Source organism: Tympanuchus pallidicinctus, unplaced genomic scaffold (genome assembly GCF_026119805.1).
Source record: "Tympanuchus pallidicinctus isolate F22 unplaced genomic scaffold, pur_lepc_1.0 scaffold47, whole genome shotgun sequence".
In the NCBI taxonomy this organism is placed as follows: Eukaryota; Metazoa; Chordata; class Aves; order Galliformes; family Phasianidae; genus Tympanuchus; species Tympanuchus pallidicinctus.
The window spans coordinates 759,424-771,712 of NW_026294766.1; the positions used below are offsets into that span (position 1 = coordinate 759,424).

Genomic DNA, 12,289 nt, shown 5'->3' on the forward strand with positions numbered 1-12,289 from the left:
TGTGGGTTACAGGTTGTGTATGCCTGAGTATCTAACTCACACTAAAATGTCTTGGCTGTATGCATGTGGTGGCTGGAATCCCTTGGCATTGTAGAAGCAAAGTTCAGAGCCAGAAAGTAAGGGAACGCAAAATTATGAAAAAAAGAAGAAATGATCTATGGAAAACTAATTGTTATAGATGTTATTTGATCCTTAAAATCATAAAAATAGTCTTGGGGAAAAAAGAAAAAAAGAAAAAAGCTGGTTTGGACTAACGGGCTGAAAGTTTGGTTTCATTATATTATTGAAGTTAAGGGAAATAATGTAAAATTGATTTTCAAATGGATTCTAAGATTTCATATGTGTTTTTAATCCCTCTTTAGAGGAAGACAGCATGTCAAGTGATGCAGTTTTACACAGTCGATTGAGGCCATGATCTTGGCTTTATAAACAAATACAGCAACAGTGGTAGTGAGAATCCATGATTTTATTTTCATGCAGCTTGAATGGTCTTTTCGTACTTTTATTTAATTATTATTACTAGTTATCATTTTTATTTATTTATTTTTTTAATTGATGCAAGTTCTGAAAATAATCAACTGGTTTTCCTTGGCCAAAACAAAACACCATGAGGTTTCCCTCAGGTGGCCGTGGCCTCTTTATTGTTAGTTACTACTAGTGGCTTCTTCTCTACTAATCAGTTTGTGGATGACCTGTTGAAGGATAATGAAGTTTCCTTAGTTGAGTGAAGTATCAGAATATCAGTGAAAAAGGTGTCTGTAGTAAATATTTTTCATGTTTGCATTAAAAATCATAATACAAGCAGATTTCTGAGATGGACGTATACTGAAGTCACTTGGAAGCAGACACACAAACAGAACAACCAAGCTTAAACAACCAACTCAGCCCTCCCAAAACCCCCTGGCCCACCCCCCCACCCCCCCCACACACACACACACAAAAAACAACAAACAAACAAAAACTAAAGCAACAGCCATGCAGATAGACAAACAAAAATAAAAACAAAAAAAAGAAAAAAAAAGAAATGAAGAACAAGAAAAAAAACACACAGTGGAAACTACGAAAAAGACAATGAGAGATACAGAATGATGGGGAAGAAAACTGTCAGCAATACCTGTAGACAGACAATACCTTCTAGAACTAACAATGCAAAGGCAGATATACATATGCAATAATAACACCAAAAACAAGATCACTACTGTATTATAATTAATAAGCCATTCCCTTCTCTGAGGCAGTTCTTTTGTTTCTTACATAATCCTGGAATGCAATGAAATAGCAAGTATCAACTAGTAACAGTGTTACACTATCTCCAGCTCTAAAATTAGACTCCTTATCTGGTTTGGACTAACGGGCTTACAGCAGGTCAGAAAAAGACTTGTGTAAATACTAAGGACAGAGAACTGTCTAAAAAGTAAGCAGCTAATCAGCAGTATTTAACCTGTAGGAAAAAATATGTATATGCTTTACTGTGCTTTGACTAATCATAGAAATATTTATAAGGCCCCATCCATACAGAATTCAGAGATTTACAGTACAAGGTAGTAAGAATCCCAAATGAATTTTTGTCCTTTTCTCAGAGCTGAAGTTAGAAAAGCACTGGACTGGGCTCCCCAGGGAGGTGGTTGAGTCACCATCCCTGGATGTTTTAAAATCCGTTTGGATGCGGTGCTCAGGAACATGATTTAGCAGAGGGTTGTTAGAGTAAAAGTAGTGTGGTTAGGTTATGGTTGGACTTGACGATTTTTAAGGTCTTTTCCAACCTGAGTGATTCTATGAGTGGAAGTGAGAAAACGACCTGCCAGAAATCACAAAACATACATAGAAATGGTCTGTAGCTCTGTCAAGGGTTGAAGCCTAGCAAGAAACCTTTTTGAACGTCTTTGAACTATTTCTGAAAACTTTCTGAATTCTGCCTCTCCTCCATTCTTTACATAGCTACAATGTATTAGCCAGCTATAATTATCTCAAATTTCTTTTTGTACTGTTTGTAATTGCTACAGTTTTCCAGAGCACATCGTGTATCAAACCTAACTAGATAATCCTCACTGTAAGGGGCTATGAGTCCTTTCCATTTTGATTGGAGAAGGTAAAGCCATGGAGATATTTTATTGAATTTATGATTATCAATTTATGATCAGATATGATACAAACTATGGAGCACTTACAAAGCTTTGCTTTCTGTGCTTTGATTGCTTCTGCATTTGCCAAAACTCTCTGTCCTTATTACTCTAGTTTTCCAACCAAATATGTGATAATCTCCAAGAAATACCAGTTTCCTTGATAATAACTTGCATTTTCTCCAAAAAATGCAGACTTAAACTGTTCAATAGGACATTTTCCGCCAAAAATAGGATACATTCTCCCCAAAGGAACAGTTTTCTCTCATGCATATTCCATTTCCTCCCAAAAATACCGCATTTCAACCCTAAAGACCACATTTTCATCCAAAATATTTTGGATATTTTCTCCCAGAAACACCAGCGTCATCCCAACTTGATGACATCTTGGACCAGCAATACCACTTTTCTCTCCCTAATATTACAGTTTCCTCCAAAAAGAGATCTTCTTCCAGACTTATCGGCATTCTCTCAAACAGATGACATTGCCCCCCAGAAAGAAGACGTTTTCTCCCTGAAATACCAGCTTTCAAAGGAATAGCTCCAATTTCCTCCCTAGTAGACTACTTTGCACACCTTCATATGACACTTACTCCCAACAATACGGCATTTATCACAGAAATGCCACTTGACTCCCAAATGTGGGACATTTCCTGCCAGAAATACCCCTTGGCTCTTCAATAGAGGATGTTTTCTCCCAGAAATACCAGCTTTCTCCCACATAGATGATGACCCCTCCCCCACTCCCCCAAAATATGATACTGTCTCCTGGGAATACCACTTTTCTTAGAAATACCTCAGGCCTTCTCCAAACAATATGACAATACGACAATCCTCAAGGTGACATCTTCTCCCCAAAACATGACATTTTCTCCCAGAAATGCCAGTCTTCCCCCACCCCAGGTACCGCATTTTCTTCCAAAAATAAGACCTTCTCTCCCCGAAATAATGGCTTGCTCCAATAAAAAGACATTATCTCCCAGAAATACCAGTTTTCGCCCAAACATAGGACAGTTTCGACCACAAGTATCACATTCCAACCTGAAAGAGGACACTTTCTTCCAAACATACGGTATTTCCTCCCAGAAATCCCACCCTTCACCCAAATACATGGCATTTTCTCCCACAAGTACTACTTTTCCCTCAAAAATAGGACACTTTCTCCCCAAACAAGGATCTTTTCTCCCTGAAATACCAGTCTTCTCCCCAAAGGGATGACGTTTTCTACCAGAAATACAGGTTTTCTTAGGTATACTTCATGTTTCTTCCACAAAATACTACATGACAGTAGCAAATGTGACATTTTCCAACAAAAACATGATATTTCCTCCCAGAAATACCAGCTTTCTCGCAAATATGTGATCTTTTCTGCCTAAAGAAGACAGTTTCTCCCGGAAACACAGTTCTCTCACAGACATAGGAACTTTCCCCCCCAAGATAAGACATTTTCTCCCAGAAATACCAGTTCTCTTAGGAACGCCTCCCATTTTCTACCAAAAATACGACTTCACACTCCTCAATAGGACACTTATTCCCAGAAATAGGGCATTTTATCACAGAAATACCAGTTTCTCCCCCCAAAGTACGACGACATTTTCTCTCAGAAACAAGACATTTTCTCCCAGGAATACCAGTACCCTTAGAAATTCCTCACATTTCATCCCAAGAGCACTACTTTACACTCCTCAATATCATGTTCACTCCCATCAAAATGACATTTGATCACAGATATTCCAGTTTTCTAACAAAGATGGGACATATTCCCCCGGAAATACCAGCTTATTTTTTAAAATGCGGCATTTTCTCCCCAAAATCCCAGCTTTCGCACAAATAGATGTCATTTTCCAACAAAGCATGCTGTCTTCCCCCAGAAATTGCAGTTTTCTGAGAAATACCTTCCATTTTCTCTCAAAAGGACTACTTTACACTCCTGAAGAGGACATTTTCTCCCATATAGACCCTATTTTCTCCCCAAAGGACCGGTTTGCACTCCAAAAAGAAGACAGTTGCTCTCAAATAGAAGACATTCCTTCCCAGAATTTCCCCCTTTGCTCCAACAAGTAGGTCATTTTCTCACAGAAATACCACATTTCAGTTGCAAAGCTGACCTTTTCTTCCAAAAATAGGATATTTTCTCCCAGAAAATATTCTCCCATTTTCTTACAACTACCACAGGTTTTCTCCCCAAAATATCAGAGGACAAGACCACATTTTGCACTTGCAACCAAGAATAGGACATTTTCTCACAGAAATACTACTCTTCTCCCACATATAGGAGATTGTCTCCCAACTGGATGGCGTTTTTGGTAAGAAATACCACTTTTCTGCCCTGAATAGGACATTCTCTCCCAGAAAAATAGAGTGCTCTTAGAAATACCTCCCATTTCCTCCCAAACAGACTGCATGACACTCCTCATCATGACACTCACTCCCAGACTTTTGGCATTTGATCACAGAAATACCATTTGTACCCTCAATATATGGCATTTTCCCTCATGAAACACCAATTTTCTCACAAATGCGTGGCACTTTCTTTCATTGGTGTCTTGCACAGTGCCTGATCCCCCCCACAGTTTCTTGCCCAGAGCTGTCCATGACCTCTCTGTCTTTGCACTGATGGAGTCACACCGTGGTTCTGAGCTCTTCACGATTTTCTCAAATCTTGTTTTGGATGATCACATGCAGCACAGGAGGCTCCATGCCCTCCATGCCCTTAATGCCTGCCCTGCCCCATTCTACTGGGGCTGCACATTCACCCTAGCCTTCCTTTTACTGCATATGCATTTGCACAAGCCCCTCCTGTCTTTGATATTCTGCCTGGGCAGATTCCGCTGTGTTTGTGCTGTAGTCTTTCTTAAATGCACCTCGGCAGGTACACATAGCAGGACAATATCCAATAGCTGCAATTATACATTAGGTGTCAGAGCATGAGCTTGTTTCAAGCCAGGTAAAGAAAAAGCAAGTACTATTGGCTTGGTGATTAGACAATTGCTGTCAACAGCTAAAGAAGCTCAAATAAGTCTCCAGGCAGGCCTAAGCAAGCTCAGAGCCATGTGTTGCTGGCATATTAGAAAGCTGTAGCCTGTGACAAGAAACTGCAACGCCTTTTTTACTGGCTTGTATAGCCACCATGAGTCCCACTCTGGTGGAATTCACTACAAAAGACAAAGATGAGATTTTGCTGAATTTCCTGGGGTGAAACCAACCAATAGGATAGCACGGTTGTTCTTTCATCGCAGTAGAGACGAGATGAAATGGTGTGGTCACTGCCATCACCCCTGTTGGAGACCATGCAGAAGGCAGGCATCTTGTAAGCTATGTGGCACTAAGGACACACCTGTAAGCTATGTGGCACTAATGAGAGGCATAATGGCAACTTGTAGTCTTTTTTAATTTGGACAAAAATTCATAACTGGTGAGCATTATGTTTTATCAAAATAATTCTGGAATACCAAAATTTTGTATTTATTCATACGTTGTACAAGAGCTGCACTGAAATTAATGCCTCCTGTTCTATTATGTTTGCTCATGGTTTCAGAAGTGGGTGTTTCTGGTTCGGCGGTAGAAGTGGAACCTTTCTGTTCCTATTTCATTACACTTTGTGGCCATCTTGACGGCAGCAGAGGTGCAAGTGTGTGTGACAAAGTGGTGCGTGACGTGGAAGTATCTATGAAGCAAAGGTTTGGATTTGAATTCCACAGCAGGGAAAAAATGGCATCCATTACTATTCCTCAACACTTGCTGAACGTTTATGGAGACCAAACAGTGGATGTGAGCACACGGAGTGCATTTCAACAGTGGCAACAGCAATGTGAAAAGCAAGCCACCTTCTGGATGGCCATGCACAGCTGTCACACCGTGAAATAAAGAGTGTCTCAAGCAGCTCGTCTGCATAAATTGGCTGATGACAGTGATTATGTTGAAAAAAAAAAAAGGCTTTGTAGCTGAGAACTTTCTCTATCAAACTCTGTTATTGTGCCCTTTGTATCAGTTTTCGTTTCCGTGGAAATAAATAAATAAATAGGAACCATTACTTTTAGATGATCCATGTATCTGATTCCAGGTTTCTAGTTTAATCACAGTGCAGTTTTATGCCGTACTGATTTCTTTGCTAGCAGTTTATGATGATGCTTTTCACAGAATTCATAGAGGGGCCTGAATAATTCACAGTCAAGTATACAAAGACACAAAGATAGTACATATCAGAGAGTTCAAAGATCATGCAAGAGGACTAAGGAGGTGATTGTCTGCCTGGTGAGGCCACAACATGAGCGCTGCGTGCAGTTTTGGGCACTCACTCCAAGGAAGACCTTGAGGCCATGGAATGTGTCCGGAGAGGGGCAACGAAGGTGGAGAATGGTCTGGAATCCAAGTCTTTTGGGGAGTGGCTGAGGGAGCTAGGATTGTTGAGTCTGGAGAAGATAAGGCTCCAAGGGAGACCTTATCACTCTCTGCAACTCCCTGAAACATGTTTGAGGTGTGGTGAAGGTCAGCTTCTTCTCCCAGGGAACAGTGTTTCTTAGTGGTTGCGGAGTTTCTCTTTTTACGTATCTATTCATTTCACATAATAACCAGCTCAACTGGAGTGGTTTTAAAGCAGGAAATTGAAGCAAAACTGTCTGATCTCAGGTTTTAGCATACTGTGTATTCTATTTAGAAAAGTCTGATGAGCAGATTAACATCTGTTGAATACATGTAAAATACACGTAAAACGCAGTTTTACTCAACACATAGTAAAAGAAAAGCTCAACATTCCTACCTAAGATGAAGATAGGATATTATAGAATTACCGTGTATGAACAGTATTCGTATGGTGAAATTTCTCTAGTATAGACTTAGGTTTTACTTCTGGGTCCCATTACTCTGCTTACTGTTCAGATAAGTAGCAACCATAATCTTCTGACTACTTTAGAATATTCAGAATTTTTTAATCACCAGGCAGTAACTCACTTCATCTTTGACAGGATACACTGGCAGTAGGCTCACAGAAGTATGAGACTCGGTGAGCATATGGATTTGAAGACATTTGTTTATTCTGAAAACCACATTGGCTTTTGCTGAGATAGTGCAAACTAAGGATCAAATGCTTTCTACAAAGAAATGAGGATCGGGAAAGTTTATTAGAGGACTTAGGAAATCATACACTTTCTTTTACCATCAATATCGAAGTAGCAACTGCATTGACAAAAAATGCCAGTGTTGTTTTTTTTCTCTCATTCATTAGTGTTCTTAGTGACTTTCTCCTCTACATAATTTGCAGCCTTAATTAAAACAGAACAAAACAAAAAGAAAACCCTCTCGTTTACAGAACAAAAGAAGATCTGTTCACTTGCTTAGCACACTGAAATCAGGAATTTCAAGACTTCCATTATTGCAGGCGGAAGCTGATCATGAATGTGTTTTTGTTTCTTGGTGTTCCTTCACCGAAATAGAATTCAAAACCCATGCTGCGACACTGCAATATTGTTCACTGCAAGAAACTAGTTTGCTCTGCCTCAGTGCGTTTCTCTGTCGAATTTGCTCTGGGTATATACAATGCTTGTTTATGTCCTTAAAATATTCCCGAAAGAGATGGATTTCACTGCATCTCTAGTAAATCTGGCCAGAATGATTTAATTCTCTCCCTTATGCAGCAAGACAACATTTCCATTAGAACTTTCGTAGGCTCATTTGACTAGCAGATAATGATGGACATAGTATCTAATCACAAGCATGGAGATATACGCATATATTTATTTCATATCCTCAGATTAGCTATAATTACATCATTTCACTTCAAGTTTTATTTCTAGCCACAGATCACTCTTTTAGCCTTAAGCGCTTTTACCAGATTGACTTCTGGCAGAAATACTCGGTAGGTGATGCCTCGGGTTAAAGAATGGCACGACTTCGCTCTCACGGCTCGAAACCGGCATTCGCGCTGAATCGCTCCGGAGCGTTTGCACTCGCTGCCCGAGAAATCGCGCTTCTCCCCGGGTGCCGATTCCAGCGCTTAGCCGCGGTCTCGATGTTGTTCGCTCGCCGCGGAACAGCGACTGCCGGCGCATGCTTTTCCCCGAGTCGCGGGCTCTTCTCCGCGCATCGCAAAGGAGCGCTTTTGACTTCGCCCGGAGTACGTATATGCAGGACGCCCTTCGCCTGGCTCGGAATGCCGTGTCCGTGCCTCTCCTTTAAGCGACAGTTCGTCGCAGTGTGCTTCTCCGTGGCTCCACTTCTGCGTTCCGTGACGAAGAGTGGCAGGGAGAACTTTCCCTAAAGAGGCAGCTGGACGTTCGTGGAGCGACAGCTGTAGTGCTCTCAGGGAGCACATTCGAAAAAGGCGAGAGGGAGTCTTCCAGCACTGCGCAGAGAAAACCCCCCTTCGGAGGGACCGCGGCACGCTGAATTCGCCCCTTCTCGGCATCGGAGCGGCACGACTTCGCTCTCACGGCTCGAAACCGGCATTCGCGCTGAATCGCTCCGGAGCGTTTGCACTCGCTGCCCGAGAAATCGCGCTTCTCCCCGGGTGCCGATTCCAGCGCTTAGCCGCGGTCTCGATGTTGTTCGCTCGCCGCGGAACAGCGACTGCCGGCGCATGCTTTTCCCCGAGTCGCGGGCTCTTCTCCGCGCATCGCAAAGGAGCGCTTTTGACTTCGCCCGGAGTACGTATATGCAGGACGCCCTTCGCCTGGCTCGGAATGCGGTGCCCGTGCCTCTCCTTTAAGCGACAGTTCGTCGCAGTGTGCTTCTCCGTGGCTCCACTTCTGCGTTCCGTGACGAAGAGTGGCAGGGAGAACTTTCCCTAAAGAGGCAGCTGGACGTTCGTGGAGCGACAGCTGTAGTGCTCTCAGGGAGCACATTCGAAAAAGGCGAGAGGGAGTCTTCCAGCACTGCGCAGAGAAAACCCCCCTTCGGAGGGACCGCGGCACGCTGAATTCGCCCCTTCTCGGCATCGGAGCGGCACGACTTCGCTCTCACGGCTCGAAACCGGCATTCGCGCTGAATCGCTCCGGAGCGTTTGCACTCGCTGCCCGAGAAATCGCGCTTCTCCCCGGGTGCCGATTCCAGCGCTTAGCCGCGGTCTCGATGTTGTTCGCTCGCCGCGGAACAGCGACTGCCGGCGCATGCTTTTCCCCGAGTCGCGGGCTCTTCTCCGCGCATCGCAAAGGAGCGCTTTTGACTTCGCCCGGAGTACGTATATGCAGGACGCCCTTCGCCTGGCTCGGAATGCCGTGTCCGTGCCTCTCCTTTAAGCGACAGTTCGTCGCAGTGTGCTTCTCCGTGGCTCCACTTCTGCGTTCCGTGACGAAGAGTGGCAGGGAGAACTTTCCCTAAAGAGGCAGCTGGACGTTCGTGGAGCGACAGCTGTAGTGCTCTCAGGGAGCACATTCGAAAAAGGCGAGAGGGAGTCTTCCAGCACTGCGCAGAGAAAACCCCCCTTCGGAGGGACCGCGGCACGCTGAATTCGCCCCTTCTCGGCATCGGAGCGGCACGACTTCGCTCTCACGGCTCGAAACCGGCATTCGCGCTGAATCGCTCCGGAGCGTTTGCACTCGCTGCCCGAGAAATCGCGCTTCTCCCCGGGTGCCGATTCCAGCGCTTAGCCGCGGTCTCGATGTTGTTCGCTCGCCGCGGAACAGCGACTGCCGGCGCATGCTTTTCCCCGAGTCGCGGGCTCTTCTCCGCGCATCGCAAAGGAGCGCGGATGATGGACATAGTATCTAATCACAAGCATGGAGATATACGCATATATTTATTTCATATCCTCAGATTAGCTATAATTACATCATTTCACTTCAAGTTTTATTTCTAGCCACAGATCACTCTTTTAGCCTTAAGCGCTTTTACCAGATTGACTTCTGGCAGAAATACTCGGTAGGTGATGCCTCGGGTTAAAGAATGGCACGACTTCGCTCTCACGGCTCGAAACCGGCATTCGCGCTGAATCGCTCCGGAGCGTTTGCACTCGCTGCCCGAGAAATCGCGCTTCTCCCCGGGTGCCGATTCCAGCGCTTAGCCGCGGTCTCGATGTTGTTCGCTCGCCGCGGAACAGCGACTGCCGGCGCATGCTTTTCCCCGAGTCGCGGGCTCTTCTCCGCGCATCGCAAAGGAGCGCTTTTGACTTCGCCCGGAGTACGTATATGCAGGACGCCCTTCGCCTGGCTCGGAATGCGGTGCCCGTGCCTCTCCTTTAAGCGAGAGTTCGTCGCAGTGTGCTTCTCCGTGGCTCCACTTCTGCGTTCCGTGACGAAGAGTGGCAGGGAGAACGTTCCCTAAAGAGGCAGCTGGACGTTCGTGGAGCGACAGATGTAGTGCTCTCAGGGAGCATATTACATTATAATATATATATAGCATACATATTATGTTGAGGAGAAGGTCACTAAGAACACTAATGAATGAGAAAAAAAAAACAACACTGGCATTTACTGTCAATGCAGTTCCTACTTCGATATTGATAGTGAAAGAAAGTGTATGATTTCCTAAGTCCTCTAATAAACTTTCCCGATACGGTGAAGTGAAACATACTCATCAGGTACTCATCTTCCACTTCAGAATCTTCAATTTAGCCTTGAGGATACCCCTTCTGGCTGAAGTTTCAGTAACGCTATAAAAAGGTGCTCTTTAAATCTCCGTTTTCATTATGAAATGATGATTGAAAACTATTTTTTGAAAACTCCCCAAAGCCATGAAGAGTAGCGATCTCAAGATTACAGAGACAATAGACCTGAGAAATGAGTGTTATCAGGAGGATATAAAGGAAAACAAGTTCCCTACTCTTGCTTACCAACACGTGTTTTTTTTCCTATGCACTTCAGGTGCATAACTACAGGAAAACTGAAATGTGGTATTTCTGTGAGAAAATGACCTACTTGTTGGAGCAAAGGGGGAAATTCTGGGAAGGAATGTCTTCTATTTGAGAGCAACTATCTTCTTTTTGGAGTGCAAACCGGTCCTTTGGGGAGAAAATAGGGTCTATATGGGAGAAAATGTCCTCTTCAGGAGTGTAAAGTAGTCCTTTTGAGAGAAAATGGAAGGTATTTCTCAGAAAACTGCAATTTCTGGGAGAAGACAGCATGCTTTGTTGGAAAATGACATCTATTTGTGCGAAAGCTGGGATTTTGGGGAGAAAATGCCGCATTTTAAAAAATAAGCTGGTATTTCCGGGGGAATATGTCCCATCTTTGTTAGAAAACTGGAATATCTGTGATCAAATGTCATTTTGATGGGAGTGAACATGATATTGAGGAGTGTAAAGTAGTGCTCTTGGGATGAAATGTGAGGAATTTCTAAGGGTACTGGTATTCCTGGGAGAAAATGTCTTGTTTCTGAGAGAAAATGTCGTCGTACTTTGGGGGGAGAAACTGGTATTTCTGTGATAAAATGCCCTATTTCTGGGAATAAGTGTCCTATTGAGGAGTGTGAAGTCGTATTTTTGGTAGAAAATGGGAGGCGTTCCTAAGAGAACTGGTATTTCTGGGAGAAAATGTCTTGTTTCTGAGAGAAAATGTCGTCGTACTTTGGGGGGAGAAACTGGTATTTCTGTGATAAAATGCCCTATTTCTGGGAATAAGTGTCCTATTGAGGAGTGTGAAGTCGTATTTTTGGTAGAAAATGGGAGGCGTTCCTAAGAGAACTGGTATTTCTGGGAGAAAATGTCTTATCTTGGGGGGGAAAGTTCCTATGTCTGTGAGAGAACTGTGTTTCCGGGAGAAACTGTCTTCTTTAGGCAGAAAAGATCACATATTTGCGAGAAAGCTGGTATTTCTGGGAGGAAATATCATGTTTTTGTTGGAAAATGTCACATTTGCTACTGTCATGTAGTATTTTGTGGATGAAACATGAAGTATACCTAAGAAAACCTGTATTTCTGGTAGAAAACGTCATCCCTTTGGGGAGAAGACTGGTATTTCAGGGAGAAAAGATCCTGGTTTGGGGAGAAAGTGTCCTATTTTTGATGGAAAAGTAGTACTTGTGGGAGAAAATGCCATGTATTTGGGTGAAGGGTGGGATTTCTGGGAGGAAATACCGTATGTTTGGAAGAAAGTGTCCTCTTTCAGGTTGGAATGTGATACTTGTGGTCGAAACTGTCCTATGTTTGGGCGAAAACTGGTATTTCTGGGAGGTAATGTCTTTTTATTGGAGCAAGCCATTATTTCGGGGAGAGAAGGTCTTATTTTTGGAAGAAAATG

General features: G+C 43.5%; 1 long non-coding RNA gene across 3 annotated transcripts in view; it reads right to left on the reverse strand.

The window, feature by feature from the left end:
* Positions 1 to 4,971: 4,971 nt before the first annotated feature.
* Positions 4,972 to 12,289, reverse strand: part of LOC128090536 (uncharacterized) — a 64,507-nt gene continuing 57,189 nt past the window's right edge. The window contains exon 4 of one of the 3 annotated variants that reach the window (XR_008210971.1): positions 4,972 to 5,275. This is a non-coding gene — a long non-coding RNA (uncharacterized LOC128090536). The remainder of the gene's footprint in view (positions 5,276 to 12,289) is intronic. The other 2 variants (XR_008210972.1, XR_008210973.1) reach the window with 2 other exon arrangements.